Below are 17397 nucleotides of genomic sequence, written 5' to 3'. Positions count from 1 at the left end.
CCCCTTCAAGGTTCTTCCTCCCCGAGCTCTCATTCCATATGGCTTCCAAAGCAATAATCCAAATAACAAAGGCTGACCATGGTCACTCAGGTCTCTGCTTGAAGAACCTTCACTGATGCCTACAAGATAAAGTTCAAGTCTTTTATTAGCTGGCCCTTCCTGCATCTTTTATTTTATCTCTTATATTTGTCTCCTCATTGAACCCTGCAAAATCTTAAAAAAAAACAAAAAACAGAGCACACTAAAATATAATTCCCATGCAACAGAGAGCATAGATATTACTTATTGCATAAAGAATTGGATACAGGCAATTACTATGACACAGGCAGGTGAGTTTGGATTTCACTGAGTTTAAGGAACAGTTGTATTTGTAGAGGTCAGCGCGTTCATACACCCAGACCCCGGCTGCCTTTGGGCCCACCTATTTATAACATTTTCTATTGACAAGTTTGACAAGAGACGGCATATGGAACACATGCAACCATAATCACACATAAAGACGTCCGTGGGAGCGATACGGAGTGGGTGAGCCGGGTCAGTGCTTACTGCTTTAGAAAAGAATCTTTAGGCATCCTTCTTCTATTTTCCCATTACCTGCCCTCTGCTACAACCATTGCAAACACCCTTCTCTTTGTCAAATGACCCAGTCCTTTTCACGCCATCATGTCTCTGCGTGGGACACTTTCCCTGTCTTATCCTCCAGGAAATGCCCTAGTCATCCTTCAGAGCTCACTGAGGGCTTACTCTTTCTAGCTAAGCTTCTCCAACCTTCTGGCCCCCTTGCTCCTAAGGCAGGTTAGTCATGAATTCCTCTAACTTAAAGCTCTTGGTGCAAGCTCTCCAGTTAGAACATTGTACGGTAGTTATCTGGTTGTGTACCTGTTTTTCTCACTAGACAATGAGCTGGGAGGAGAAGAGTATTATTGTTTGAATAGCATATTTACGTATACGAAATACATATAAATGAATACGTGTGTTAGTAGCAGGTACTCTACATGCACAGATTGAGTCATAAGTAGGGGGAAGAGGGAGTCTGTATGTCCACATACAATTCAGCCAAAGTGTTGGCCACAGGCTGGTGATGAGATCACTTATATTTCCCCCACCCCTTCTAGGAGGACCATGGATGCGGCATGAAAGAGGAAGAAAATTTATTCTGAGTGGTCCCAGAGGTCAGAACTAGGACCAGTAGTTGGAATGATCTGGGGCCTAATATCGGTTCCGTTATAGATGACAATTTCCCCTCTTCACTAAAATACACTAAAAAAAAAAAAAAAAAAAAAAAGAAAACATGTTTTAAACATCAGAGAAGTTCAGATAATAAAAGACATATACTATGTACCTACCAGCAAGATGCATCAGATGTTGACATTTTGCCATATGTGCTTCAGGCTTCTTTGTTAAAGAAACAAACGTTACAGATAGAGTTAGAGGCCCCTCCCTCACTCCTCCCTTCCCCCCTTCTCAGAGGCCACCACTGCTTTGTGGTTGGTGTGTATCCGTCCCATGCACGTTTTTGTACTTTTATTAGATGCAACATACCTTATTGTTAAATGAATATTTACATATATGAAAGATAGGTAAATGAATATATATGTGTGTATAGTATCATATTGTATGCCCCAATATTGTGTTTTTTTAAGACGTCCATTCAGCTGCATGTAGATCTAAAGAATTTATTTGAATGACTGCAGACTACCACTACTGTACAGATAAACCCTTTGCTGTTTGCCTACTTAGAGATATTCAGTTACATTTTTCACTGTGGTAACCAGTTCTGAAAAGCACGTCTTTGTTTATGCTTCATCATGTGCACAAAATAACACATTCTAACCATAGAACTGGCTGCTTCCAGTGGTCAAGGGCTTCCAGTCCCTGGAGTTGATCACAGGGAAGCTTATCAAGGAATGTTATAAAGGGGTTTCCTTCACCGGTTTTTAAGTTGAATCTGATGATGTGTAAATTCCCTTCCAACACTGAAGCTGGAGGTTTTCTTGAGTTTGGGAATAAAATATTAAATAAGCATGTCGTGGAGTTTTCTTTGAGTTCTAGGGTCACAAGGCAAGTGCAGTAGAAGCTAATCATGGAACCAATGATTAGAAGGCCCTTTAGCAGCCCACCTCTTTGTGGGTGTCTCCATGTTGGAACTGTCATTATTCTAAGCAGTTTTCATTAAGTCATTCAACAAACATTTATTGAGCACCTATTATGTGCCAGGCACTAAGTGTTAGGCGTATGTAGTGAAGAAAACAAGGTCTCTCGTGGAGTTTATGATTGCAGAGAAATATGTAATATAATGTCAGGTGCCTTTATGGGCTGAATTGGGTCCCCCCAAATTTATATTTTGAAGCCCTAAGCCCCAGTACCTCAGAAGAAGACTACATTCAGAGATGCAGTCTTTAAAGTGAATAAGTCAAAATGAGGCCATTGAGGTGGGTCTTAATCCAATCTAACTGGTATCCTCATAAGAATAGGAAGTTTGGACACACAAGGACAGACGAGGGCACACGCGCACAGAGGAAAGGCCACGTGAGAATACAGTGAGGAGGCACCCAGGCCTCAGGAGAAACCAAATCTGCTGACACCTTGTTCTTGGACTTCTAGTCTCCAGAACAGTGAGAGAACAAATTTCTGTTGTTGAAGCCACCCAGTCTGTGGGCTTTTTGTTCTGGCAGCCTAAGCAAACAAATACAGCAGTTGCGGAGAAAAATAAAGCAGAAAAAAGAGATGGAAAATGAGGAGGTTGGTATTTTATTAGAGCGGTCAAGAAAGCACTGCCCTGTGAAATATTTCATTAGATCCTGTGATACTCTGCACTTTACAGATGAGGGAATGTGAGCTCAGAGAGGTTAAGTGACATCCACAAAGCCACACAGCTGGGAAGCAACAGGGATTCAAACCTGTGTCTTTTGATTCCACATTACTCTTGTGTTACACAGTGCTGTGTTGCTCCTGTTTTTTTATTTAGAGGGAAGACTAGCAAAGAGATGATGCTTTACAGTTTATAAATTATTTTCATCCATACTCTCACATTTGATCATCACAGCAAATTTATTTATGTAGGGAGATGATCTCCCTTCCTTCCCCTCTTCTCCCCTGCCCCCTCCTCCTCCTCCTCCTCCTCTTTCTTATCATCTTTGTTTACTGAGGCTCAAAGAAGTCAAATGATTGGTCCAGTCTCACAGCAGCAGAGCAAAAGAGTCAGAGCTAGAACTGAATTCTACTCCATTGATCTTTCCACTTTGTAAGAGAAAGTGTTTCCTCTTCAGACAAAGCCTTGATCAGCTCCTGAAATTTACATTGAGCTACAGCGCTGTATTTACTCTCCTGAGAGACATCCCACCTGGACCCCCGGGTGATCGGCTGGGCCGTCAGCGTCAGCACATTAAGCCCATTTCTCCGAGGCATCAGCCCTTCTAGCTCCCACAGCCCACAACAAGACCCTGCACGGCCCATCAAGCCTCCCGCCGCAAATCAACCTAACTGTGGAGAGTTAATTCGTCTAACTATAAAGGGCATTCAATAAGTGTAAAACAAAACTAATTGGTTCTCTTCCATACAAATTTAATCATACCATAAAATGGGATCAATGCAAATAAAAACCATTGAGTAGGTTAAGTGTCGAGGATCCATAAAGGGGAGAAAACGGTCCGTGCGCATCATCCTAGGAACTGAAATCTGGGCGCGTAGTCACAGGTGCATTAATCATCTCGCACGCTGCCAGAGTTGACAATAGCTGGGCTGTGTTGGAGGGACACTGCAAATGTCCTTCTTTTGTGCCGATTGTGCGGAGGAGATGATTTCCTCATTGATTTGGGGGCGCAGTTGTTATCAGCTAATGCATTCTGGATAATATTCATCGGCTGCCTGTTCCGTGCGTCTGCACGCCACACGTTGCCTGCAGGTGCTGCCCGAACTGTTCTGGCACTGACTGTCCTCATTGTAGATAAAGAGCCTGGGGTTTGTGGAATGTACTTCCTCAAGGGTTAAATAATGCAGAGGGGGAGGGGTGTGGAGACCTCTTTTGTGCACAATTTATTCGGGGGTGGGGGTAAAGCTGGGTAGAATCTGGTGACTTCTAAAACATCAAATCCAATCCTTTGTTTTATTGTTACCCCTTATTGGAGGGGCAAATGAAGGCATTTATACCACTCACCTTTGTTCGTCTATCAGATGGATTCTTGGCTCCTTTCCACCCTAGGTGGAATCACTGGAATTACGTGGAAGCTGAGCCCTGTTCAGACTCTGAGGGGAACCTACCAGGACGGGTCCCTGGGGAAGGGCAGCCCTGCAGCCAGTCTTACTGCCCTAGAGTACGCGCTCCAGACTTCTGCCCAGGGAGGTGCCTGTCTTTCTGTTTTGCATTCTGACCAAAGCCCTTGCGAAGCTCACACCAAGGCAGACATTCCACTGGAACCAGGACATTGCTACCTGTGAACGCTGAGAACCACCATGACCTGGAATGGACTAAGGCCACATGCCATGTATCTGGACCTCTTTGATGTAGACCTTGTTGTGGTTGTCTGCTGAAGTCAACTTTCTCTTCCTTACCTCTCCTTCCTGCTTCTACTCCCCATTCCCCAAGGTGGCATAAACTGTGAATTGCCACTAAAATCCATTCTCTTCTTCTCCCACCGCCACAGAATCATGGACATGGATGCCCAGCCCGGGACCACAATTCCAAGCCTCCCTTGCAATTAGGTGTGGCCTTGACTGAGCTCTTTTCCAAGGGAAGGTAAACAGCTGTGATGTGAATGGTAAGGATCAGTGAGACCTTGGAAGTGTTTGAGAAGGAAAAGTCACCATCAGCCTGGGTCCCTGAATCTCAGTGTGGAGCAGAACCCCTGCCCGTATGAAATACCTTCCCTAGACTGACCGTGTAGGGGAGAAACTTCTATTGTATTAAGGCTATTATATATTTGGGTCTATTTGTTACAGCACGTTTGCTACTTCTAACCAATACATTCCATCATGCCTTATCTCTGTAGGCATGTCTAGTGTATATCTTCAGGTCCTACGCAAACTAATTAGACCTACTATCTACTGAGATTTTAGTTCTTTGATCTCATCCATTCTTCACTTTCCCACTCCCAATGGAAATAGTTTTCTTTTTTTTTGTTTTTAACTGACTTCAAAATTAATACATGCTTATTGTGAAAACAGTCAGACAATGAAGACTTGCACAAAGATAAAGTTTAACTCACTATTATTACACCATCCAGAGGAAACTACCCTAAATCTTTTTCTTTAAATATACACATCTGCATAAAATATTTTTACTGAAGTATAATATACATGAAGAAAAGTTCACATATCATGAATGGACAGCTTGATCAATTTTCATAAGGTGAATATACCCTTGTTACTGGCAAGCATATCAAGAAACAGAACATTCTTACACTCAAGAAATCCTCCTTTTCCCCCATTCCACTTGTTACCCTCAAAGGTAAACATGCTCTTTTTTAAAAACCAAAAATTTGACTAAACATTTTTTGCAAACTGATTTTTAAAAAGTTTTTAACATACCATAAATTTCTTTCCATGTCAGTGTATATAGATGTACATCATAATCATTAAAAATTAATAGTATGCCCTTTAATTAATGTATCATAATTTATCTAATGCTTAATTTATGTTGTGCAGTTTGGTTAAAATGATGCTACAATGAGAATTCTTGTACACATATGTTTCTACATTTTCTTTCTTCCTAAAGATGCAATCATAGAAGTTGACTTTCTGGATCAAAGGTATAAACACTTTAGGTATTTTGAAAACACATTTAAAATTTTCTCAATAGAAATATTGTATCAATCAACACTCGTATTTTCCCATGCCCTGAAACATACTACGCTTACATATCTTCCTCCTCATGTAGCAACATTTATTGGGCTGGAGATGTATTGTTTTTGGCTTCGCAGAACATTTCCACCCTTATTTCCCTTCTTCTGATAGTAGTCCCTAACCCTCCTGGTGACTAGGGTGGTCATGTGACCCAGACCTGACTAGTCATAGCACCCTTTTTTTGGAGTATAATTGCTTTACAATGGTGTGTTAGTTTCTGCTGTATAACAAAGTGAATCAGCTATACATATACATATATCCCCATATCTCCTCCCTCTTGCATCTCCCTCTCACCTTCCCTATCCCACCCCTCTAGGTGGACACAAAGCACCGAGCTGATCTCCCTGCATAGCATCCTTTGGAATGGGCACATGATCCAAGGAGAGCCAATCAGAGTTCTTCCCTGGGATTTATATACAAACAATGGAAGAGAGACTTTTTTATCTGCCAGTTTTTGTAAACTGGGAGGATGTGAATTTGGGGCTGTCAGTGGCCATCTTCCCCACAATATAGAGAGGTTTTTGTTTCTTTGTTTGTTTTTTGGTTTGTGTTTAGAATGAAACTAGAACTAAACAGAAATAAGACATAGGATTTGAGAAAGTAAGAAAAGAGTGTTTGGATAAGACTGAACTCCTGAGGCTCTGGTTTTGTGGGATTTGATCACAGGCGCTCCTTCCCAGTTTTGTGAGGCAATGAATTACATTTTTGCTTAAGTTATTAATAGTTTAGCTTGGGTTTCTGTTACTTACAACTGCAAGAGCTGTGGCTATTACACATTTCCATAGAAAGATTAGACGCAAAACAGGGAGGAGTAGTTTCTCACATGTGGATACCATTTGGGAAGAAAGATTAATTTAGTCACATCCAGTCTTAAAAAACCAGGGTTAGCCATTAACGAGCCTTCAACTGAGGAGGGAGTCTCTGCCTATATCACCCTAGTGATGATGTCTGAATTTTTTTTGTAAACTGTTATCCAAATGTGAGTGTCTTTAAAGTATTTAGAACTTTGTCAGGAGGCACGATGTGTCAGAATTATGCCAATTTTATAGGAGAGAATACTGTAGCTCCAAGCAGTATTGTTGACTAGTTCAAATGACTTTGAGAATGGATGAATAAGTGCCTGAGTCATTTCTGTATTTCTCAAGCAGAATGTCTTTGGAAGGGTCATCCCAACTGAATGAGCGCTCACATCCGGTTTTGCCTTCTTGTCATCTCAGCAGATAAAGCTATGGATATAGATGCACCTGCAGAGGTTGACATCAGGGGGTCAGGAGGGAGGGGAAGGCCCAGCATATGTGGAGGGCCAGAAGTCTAGGCAAATAGTCTGTGTGTGGTGGTAGTGGTGACGGTGGTTGTGTGTGTGTGCATTTGTGTAGTGATAGTTGGACATCCAGGGATGCATTAGAGAAGCATCCTATCACTGGGAAGCCACTTAGCTGGGAATCCAGGAGAGTTCTGGTCCCCGCTGGGAATCTGGCAGGACAGGGAAGCATCCTTTTTCAGAAGTATTCTGAATAATTAGGGAGGTTTGCTGGGCTGGAGCTGAAGAGTGAGGAAAGGGAAAAGGCAGGTCTGAGTGTTTGGAGGATATATTCCAAAATAGAAGAACAATCTATGACCACATAGGTGACAGCCATCCCATATCAGTTCACAACCTATGACCACATAGGTGACAGCCATCCCATATCAGTTCTGAGACTCAACATCCTGATCTCTAAAATGGGCATCAGAAAACCTACCTCAGTTAATGGCAACTTACCAGTAATGGACTCAGAAACATGGGAGTCAGAACCTCTTCCTGTGGGGAGGGTGCTCTGGGGATGGGAGTAATCACATATTAGCATCAGTGTGGGAGCTAAGGTCTCAGGATTTCTCTCAACAAAACTTGTACACCCCAGGGCCTTTGTACTTGCTATTGCTGTTGCCTGAAACACCCTTCCTCCAACTCCTATTTATCTTTCAGATTTCAGTTTAAGTGCTATTTCCTCTATGAAGGCTTCTGCTCCCCACACTTGCCCCAGACCAGATTAAACTTCTACTAACCCCCAAAGCTTCTATTTTCAGCATTTATCATTGTTCGTTTAATGATCCGCTCCCACAACCATCCTTGGTTAGACCGAAAGTTTGTTGAGCATTATTTATGGCACGTAGTTGGCACTTAAAGTTTGTTGAACAACTGAAGGAATGAAGAGTTTGGGATACCTTCCTGAAGTCCATCAGGGATGGTGACTCTAGGTCAAGTTCAGGTGATGGCATCCTAGAATGATTCGAATTCTTCCAGCCTCAAGATTGGAATTGGGGCTGGGTGAGCTCATAAATGAGGTGTGATATCTGGAGTCCTGACCCCCCTCCACAGCTGGGTAGACAGATACAGACAATGAGGTGCACTACTCTTCTTCCTGGATTCTCTTTCTTCCAGAAGAGTTGAGAAAGGTCACACACTGGGTCCTTATTGGTCCCCCAAAAGAAGCCCATCTTGTACATCAGTTGGCTCCCCAGCCACTTACCCACTGCCGACTCTTTCTAGTCCTGGGTCTCTGCTTCTGATTCTCTCTTCTGCTTCTGGGAATCTGCTTCACCCTGAGCTGCTGGGGCTCTGCCTTCTTCCCTATGATTTATCAGCACAACACCTCTTGCCGTTCTACTCTTTCATTTGTCTGCTTTCAATAATTATTTAAGCTTTATTAGGTATTTATCAGGTAAACTGTCAGCTTCTGAAGTTTGCTTATTGTAGCCAGAGGTTGAGAAGGGCAATTTGTATGCATCTCATAGCTCACACGGCAAATCCTCTCTCTGGATTGAAATTATGATATGAACATGATGTTTTATGAGATAATAGAAGAAAGGTTCCAAATTCTGGGGTTTGATATATATTTTTTTCCTCTGAGCTTTCCTGAGAAAGAAATATGTGTAAGCAGCTCATATGGCTGGGTATTGGCAAGGAGGGTATGGAAATGGACTCAGTATGGGGAGTTGAGAAGGATCAGATGAATGGTCCAGCTCAGATGGCCTTTATTTATTTAATTAATTTATTGAATTTTCCAACAGTTTTTAATGAAAATTTTCAAGCAGACTGAAAAGAAAAAGGATATATATATATACATATATATATACGTATATATATATATATTTTTTGGCTGCGTTGGGTCTTCGTTGTTGCACGCGGGCTTTCCCTAGTTGCAGTGAGCGGGCGCTACTCTTTGTTGTGGTGCACATGTTTTCTTTGCAGTGGCTTGTCTTGTTGCGGAGCACAGGCTCTAGGTGCGTGGGCTTCAGTAGTTGTGGCGCACGGGCTTAGCTGCTCTGCGGCACGTGGGATCTTCCCGGACCAGGGCTCGAACCTGTGTCCCCTGCACTGGCAGGCGGATTCTCAACCACTGCGCCACCAGGGAAGTCCAAAAAATAATTTTTCAATGAATACTATATAATTATCACCTATATTCTACAATCAACATTTTAGAATATTTGTTTTGTCATATTTCTATCATCTATCCATCCATTAATAAATCTTATTTTTGATGCATTTCAAAGTCTATTACAGACATCAGTGTAATTCACCTTTAATTACTTTAGTATACATACCATTAACTAGAGTTTAATATTTGTTTACAGTTCTTTTTTTTGGGTGTTATTTACATATAGTGAATGCATTGATCTTAAATATACCATTTGATGTGTTTTTTTTTTTAATAGTAATCTTTTATTTATTTATTTATTTTTATATTTATTTTTGGCTGTGTTGGGTCTTCGTTTCTGTGCGAGGGTTTTCTCTAGTTGCGGCAAGCGGGGGCCACTCTTCATCGCGGTGCGCGGGCCTTTTCACTATCGCGGCCTCTCTTGTTGCGGAGCACAGGCTCCAGATGCGCAGGCTCAGTAGTTGTGGCTCACGGGACTAGTTGCTCCGCGGCATGTGGGATCTTCCCAGACCAGGGCTCGAACCCGCGTCCCCTTCATTAGCAGGCAGATTCTCAACCACTGCGCCACCAGGGAAGCCCCATTTGATGTGTTTTGACAAATGCACACGTCTGTATAACCCAAACCATCACTCCAGAATGTCCCCTCATATCTCTTCCCGTCAATCTCTGCACCATCCCCATTCCCTGCAAAAGGTAAGCAATGTTCTGATTTTTTTTTTTTTTTTTTTTTTTACCATAGAATTGTTTGCCAGTTCTAGGATTTTACATGTGGAAGCATAAGCACACAGTACCTACCTTCTTGCATAACGCTTCTCTCACGTAGCATGTTTTAAAGCCTCATCCATGCTGTGTGAGTCAGTAAATTATTCCTTTTGATGGCTGAGTTGTAGTTCATTGAACGGATATCTCAGGTTTTGATTACTCATTCTCCTGCTGATGGGCACCTAGACTGTTTTCAGTTTTGGGAAATTATTAACAAAGCTTATATAAACATTCTATACAATACTTCTTGTGAACATATGCTTTCATTTTGGGTAAACATCCAGGGATGAAATTACTGAGTCATGGGTTAGATGCATGTTTAGTTTTATGAAAGACTGCCAGAACTTTCCAAAGTAATTGTACCTTTTTACATTCCCATCAGCAACATCTGGGAATCCCAGTTCCACATCCTCATCAACAGTGGTGCTGTCAGTCATTTTAATTTTAGCCATTCAGATGGGTGTGCAGTAGTATATCATGTAGTTCTAATTTCATTTCCCGAATGACTAATGAGGTTGAGCATCTTTTTTCATATGATTATTGACCATTCATTAATCTTCCTTCGTTAAATGTCTGTGCAAATCTTTGCCCATTTTTATTGAATTGTCTGTCTTTTTATTATTGAGTTGCAGGAGTGATGCATATATTCTGGACACTAGTCCTTTGTCAGATATATATTTTGCAGATCTTTTCCTCAATCTGTGGCTTGCCTATTTGCTTTCTCAATAGTGCTTTTTGATGAGCAGAAGTTTTTAATTTTTATGAAGTCTGATTTAACCATGTTTTCGTTTATGGTTATTGTCTTCCTTAATTCTGTCTAGGAAATCCTGGCTACCTCCAAGTCACAGAGATGTTTTCCCAGTTTCTTCTAGAAGCTTCTAGAATTTATGATCCATATCAAATTAATTTTTGTATATGTGTAAGGCAAGGGCCTAAATTCGGTTTTCCATGTTAGTATCCAGTTCTTCCAGCGCCGTTTGCTGGAAAGACTTTCCTTTTCTCCATTACAATGACTTGGTGCCTTTGGTGAAAATCAAATGTTTATAGATATATGAGTCTATTTCCAGACTCTCTATTCTGTCTCACAGATCTATTGGGGGATCCTTATGTCAGTTCATACAGTTTGGATTAATGTAGCGTTTATAGTAAGTCTTGGAGACAAGTAGCATAAGCCCTCCAACTTTATTCTTTTTTAAAGGGTTGCTTTGGATATTCTAAGTTCTTTGCATTTTCATATAAAATTCAAAATTAGCATGTCAATTTCTTTTGAAAAAATCTGTTGGGATTATGATTGGGATTTCAGTGAATCTAAGGGGAGAATCTAATTTGGGAAGACTTGTCATCAGTTTTGAGTCTTCCAATTCATGAATATGGGCTATCACTCCAGTTATTTAGATCTTCTTTTTTTTTTTTTTAACAGTTTAACTCATTTATTTCACCATCAGATGGCCTTTAAATTCATGAGGTGGAGTGCAAGCCAAGTTAAATACCACTGGGCTCTCTAGCTCCTTGAACTCTGGTGAAATGGATGATTAATTTGGCTGTAGAGCACCGAAGGGGTTGCAACAGTGTAGGTGAGCAGTAATGTCCTGAACCAGAACAGAGGCAGTGGAATGGATTCAGAGGGCAGAGTGTTTGAAGGGGGGTAAAAACCACAGGGCTGTAGTAGCATAATAGGAGTTGTACAATCCTTTTTATTTCTGTTTCTGGTTGATACAGCAAAGAGAGGTAGATATTTTTATACCATAGTTTTCATAGGCAGAAACCAAAGCTGCAAAAATCACAGATGAGGACATCTATTGTTTTTACTAGACTGGCATCCACTCTACGCACTTTTTGGGCAACTGAAGCCAGGTTTTCTTTTGGGGAAATCACCCATCCTCCATTTTCAGTTCATGAAATTGGGGTAAGATTGATGAATCCTCCAGCTCTAGAAGTGGGCATATGACCAGGTTTGGCTGATGGGTACAGATTAGTCCCCTGACCAGAGTCACTTTTCATGTGTGGAATGGCCCCCTGACCTAGACCAGCGCAATGCCACTAAGTTCTGGAGATTTGCTTAGGAAGATTGTGGGAGAGAAGCTCTTTCTCTGATGGGGCTTGAAACAGTGAGGTTGTAATATGTGTAAGACTGGGGCTGTTGGGGGCCTCCATGGGGGAGGGGTGCCTAAACTGAAGCCAGTGAAGAGGAAAAGAGAATTAAGAAGAGATGGAGATCTAATGACATCTAGGCCTGGACCTAACCATTCCTCAAGAGCCCACATCTGTACCTTTCAGTTACATGAAACAGAAAGAGCTTATATTATCGTCGTTATTATTACTGTTATTATTTCCTTATATCATTTTTTTTATTGGAGTATAATTGCTTTACAATGTTGTATTAGTTTCTGCTGCACAGCAAAGTGAATCAGCCGTACGCATACACACTTCCTCTCCCTCTTGGACCTTCCCGGCCCCCATCCCACCCAACTAGGCCATCACAGAACACCAAGTTGAGCTCCCTGTGCTATACAGCAGGTTCCAACTAGCTATCTATTTCACACATGGTAATGTATTTATGTCAAATCTAATCTCCCAGTTCATCTCACCCTTCCCTTCCCCCCTGTGTCCACATGTCCATTCTCTATGTCTGTCTTTCTATTCCTGCCCAGCAAATAGGTTCATCTGTACCATTTTTCTAGATTCCACATATATGCATTAACATACGATACTTGTTTTTCTCTTTCCGACTTACTTCACTCTGTATGACAGACTCTAGGTCCATCCACATCTCTATAAATTACCCAATTTCATTTATTTTTTTGGCTGAGTAATATTCCATTATATATATGTACCACATCTTTATCCATTCATCTGTCGATGGATATTTAGGTTGTTTCCATGTCCTGGCTATTGTAAAATAGTGCTGGAATGAACACTGGGGTATATGTGTCTTTTTGAATTATGTCAGAATGGCCATCATCAGAAAATCTACAAACAATAATGCTGGAGAGGGTGTGGAGAAAAGGGAACCCTCTTGCACTGTTGGTGGGAATGTAAATTGATACAGCCACTATGGAGAACAGTATGGAGGTTCCTTAAAAAACTAAAAACAGAACTACCATATGACCCAGCAATCCCATTACTGGGCATATACCCTGAGAAAACCATAATTCAAAAAGACACATGTACCCTTATATCATTTTGAGTAGTATTTTCTATCACTTAACCAAGAGCCTTGATCAATACAGTCATTCAGCTAGGGCAGTGGGAATGGAGGGAATGGTGACAACGATGATTTGTGGGAGCTTCAGATCTGAAAGTCTGCACTGTCCCCACTGCGTAAGTTGAGGGGGAAACATGGAGAAAAAGATACAACAAAGAACCTCACGCTGATCGCAGAAGTCACCTGGAAACCAGGGCTCAAGGCAGGGCACCTGGGACCAAATTCTGGCTCAGCAGCTCATCTCTGAGTGACCCTGACCAAGTCTTCAACCTCCCTGGGCCTCAGAGCCACATCTTTACTTGGGGACATTGATTTATGGTTCTTTTTTTTTTTTTTGGTGAGAATCAGAAATTACAACCATGCTTTGTAATGATAAGGTTTGTGAACATGCTACTGATACTGTTACTACTTTTATTACGACTCCCCATTGCTGGGTATCACAAAGAGGACAAATGCCTACCTGTCCCAGGTATCAAATTCAAGCAGCAGATAGGTTACTAGGATTGATGGTCTTCAGGAATCTTGATGAAGGGAGTACATATCTCTGAGGCAGTGACTATGAGCCTGGAGCCTGGTGTTTGAATGTATGTTAACCCGCTAGGTCCCACTGCAGCTGTGTGTGGTTGATTGACTATCTGCATTTTACCACTTGGGAGATGCAGATCATTATACAAGACCACACACGGGACCAGGGGCAGACCTGGGTCTAGAGTCGGTTCTGTTGGACTCTATAGATCCCATTTTTCCACTAAGGGGTTCTGCCTCAGGATTCAGAAAAGTAGTAGGAAGTTGACAGAAAGAAGGAAAAAGATCTGGAATGAGAGATTGTCCTAAATCTGGCCTTAATGGAAAAAGACAAAGTATCCTCAGGACATGGCTGTGAAATCCTCAAGTGGGTAGAAGGCCTGGTTTGATCAGGTGGCTTGACCTCCGAGAATCTTGACTTTGTTAAAGCCCATTCATTTATTTATTCATTCAATTATTTATGGAACATATATTGAACATCTACTATGTGCAAGACCTTGGACTAAGCTTGTGAAGATGAATTAGTCACTGTCTCTTCCCTCAAGGAACTCCATCTGCTAGGGGATGTATTCCTGCAAATACCTTACTCTAGTACAATGTCATAAGTTCTAAATAGGGCTGTGATCAAGATGTACATCATAGGGACTGAGTAATAGAAAGTAATCTGAAATGAGGAAATCTTGAAAAGGTTTTAAACAGGAGGAGGGGCATCTGAGCTGGGTTTTGAAGAATACATAGGAGTTCGTCATATGCACAAGGTGAGGGAATGTGCATACCTGAAAGAGGGAACAGCCTGAGGAAAGGTAGAGAGGCACACATGGTTGGAGAATAAGTAGTTGTTGGATCTGGTTGGAGCATGGGAGGTGGGGTGTGTAGGAGATGAGCTTGGAGAATTCGGCAGTAAACACTAAGATAGGGTCTGGATATTATCCTGGGTGTGATCCCGGGTAGTCTTTGAAGGAGTTTAATCCTGGAAGTGACAAGGATAAATCTGAAATTTGCAAAGCTGGCCCTTGCTGCTCTTGGAGGATGGATTAGAGACTGCCAAGCTTGGGGTAGGGAGGTTACAGAGGGGGCCACTGAACTCAACAAGGGCGGTAACCACGTGGACTTGAGTTAGGACTTGAGTTAGTGTTTGAGAAGCTGCTAAATGCAAGATGTGAGGTCCAAAGGGCCTTTCACAGCAGACCTCTCTGCTTGTACACTTCCAGTCTCACTACTTTAAAGCTTCCCTATATCTCTGAATTTCCCAGAGACCATTCTGAAAGGTGTGGTTCCCCTTTCCCCCATTCTTATCTATGGGCCCCTGGAAGGAAGAGGTAGAACATCTAACTGAAGGAGGCTGAGAAGACTAGCCAGAGAGGGCTCCCTCCTGCAAGAAGGCTGTGAAGATGGGGGCAGTTTCAGTGGACCCAAACTCAAGTCGAGGAAAGGAAATCAAAGACTCTATTATCCTTACCTGCATGGAGAGCTGGAAGAGAAGAGACCAAAGGCCAGATTCCTTCTGCCTTGGAATTCTCTTTGGATTCAGAACAAAACACATGACCAAGCAACATCCAGATAAGACCTCAGACCATCTAGGCCAGGGGTCAGTAAATTTTTTTTTCAAGGGCCGGATAGTAAATATTTTAGATGTTGCTGGCCCTAAAGTCTCTGTTGCTCAGAGACTCAGCTCTGCTCTTGCAGCGTGAAAGCAGCCACAGGAGACACATAACTGAATGAGTCGGCTGTGTTCTAATCACACTGCATTTGTAGAAACATGGGGTGGCCCTACAGCTATAGTGTCGTGCCGAGAACGGGAACACTTTGGAGGCTTAGCCAAAGTCATCGTTCTGCCTTAAGCCTGGCGGGCTCCATCAAGCCCCAGGGGAACCTCTCGCTCCATGGTTCCCCCTCCCATTAAAGCTGTCCCCAATTTTCCCAACATGTCTACTCCGTTTCTATGGCTGGCCTCAGTCCCTGGTGAGCAAATTCTTCTCTCCATGGGGCGGGGGGAGGGGGCGCTAATCTCCTACCTTGCTCCTCAACCATTTGCTTAGAACTTTGGAACCTAGAACCACAGGTTGGGTACTGATTGCCCAACATCAGGTGCTGTATCGTCTGGATCATCCTGAAATCCTGCCTCATCTGAGCAGACCCTCTTGACAGCATCATATGTGCAAACACTACGTGGGACTCTGGTTTCGGCTTTCCATAGGCAGGTCAGGGACCCCAGGTGGATCCTCTTCTGTTCTCCTCTGAGTCTTCCACTTAGAGACCTCTCCCTCCTGTCGGAGGCCAGGCTGCCAGGTTGGGGGCTGGGTTGGGAGTCACCGGTCTGGTAGGAGACTGCGGGTAGGAGAAAGAGCAGATGGGAGGAGAAATCAGGAACTCCTGGTCCAACTGAGGCGTATAAATCGCCTAGCTGCTGTGAAGCGTTTTAAATGTTTTGACAATCCCCAATCCATCAGAGCCTTTAATTGGGTTTTGACTGAGTTGTTCTATATGTAAATACCAGTTACTGGTGGGTTGTTTATAGCCAAACTGTCTGTTTATGCAAATTGTGTTCCAAGATCGCAGTGGTTTCATTGCAGGATAAAAACATTCCCTTTATTTAATGCCAAAATCGCTCCCTCCTTGGGCTGGGGTTTATTTTCCTCTTTGACTTTTAAATACAGCACAGCAATTTGGTGAGCTGGAGGAGGGGGTGCAGCTCCCATTCAGCTGAGGCCACAAGGCCTCCCAAAGAGGCAGGCAGTGAAGCTGGCAAGTTGGCTTTCACAGATTCACAGTGTGTCCTCAGCTCTCTCAGCCCAGCATTCCCCCAAGGTAGATGCAGGCCCTCGTTGCCCCTCGAAGCAGCCGTGTTTGGGCAGTTCTTACGACTGTAAAGCTGTCCTTGATAACGATTTGGAATTTGCCCTCTTGAAACTGACCCTCTGTTTTCACCAGTCTCCCAGGATTACCTAACTCCTCATCGCTCACCTGGATGATAGAATAGCCTCTCTCTTCCCTTGAATAATCCCCTCAAAACCCAGAGTGGATTTTTGGGAACACAGATCTCTCCTGTCTCTCTGCCTTTTGCCCTCAAGATAAAACCCATGGTCTCTCGGATGGTCTATCTGATACTCTGTGATCAGGACTCATCTTTCATATCCTTGAACCCTAAACTCCAGCTTTACTGAATCGCTTCAAGGCTTTTATCCCTGGCCTCTCAATTGATGTCGAGGAAATAAAATGTCAGACTGGTGCCACAGCACATTTGTTCATCTCAATATTTACCAAGTATACCAAATTTAACCCCGGTGATACAGCAGTGACCAACACAGAGAATGGCTCTGCCCTCATGGAATTTATCTTCTAGTGGAGCTCACGTACAAATTTCTGGCTTCCAATCTCAGCTGGTGAATGCTTCCTCCTGCAGGACCACACTCAACACAAGTTCAAGCCTTTCCTCTTATCAAGCTCACTGCCACCATTTTCCCCTCCCTCTTAGCAAACTAACCATTCTTCTGTTTTGCAAAGAAAATTATAGTCAGGAGGAAAAATTCCCTCATCATCCTTTTCTTCTCCACCTGAACCCCATGCCTCCTTCCACCTCCCCCCATTTTCATTTCAGAGGGAAAGCAGGAAAGGTGAATCCACCTGTATCCCCGAGACCACATCCTC

Source organism: Balaenoptera borealis (assembly GCF_965194805.1).
Source record: "Balaenoptera borealis genome assembly, chromosome: 16".
Classification (NCBI taxonomy): domain Eukaryota; kingdom Metazoa; phylum Chordata; class Mammalia; order Artiodactyla; family Balaenopteridae; genus Balaenoptera; species Balaenoptera borealis.
This window is presented reverse-complemented; position numbering follows the sequence as displayed.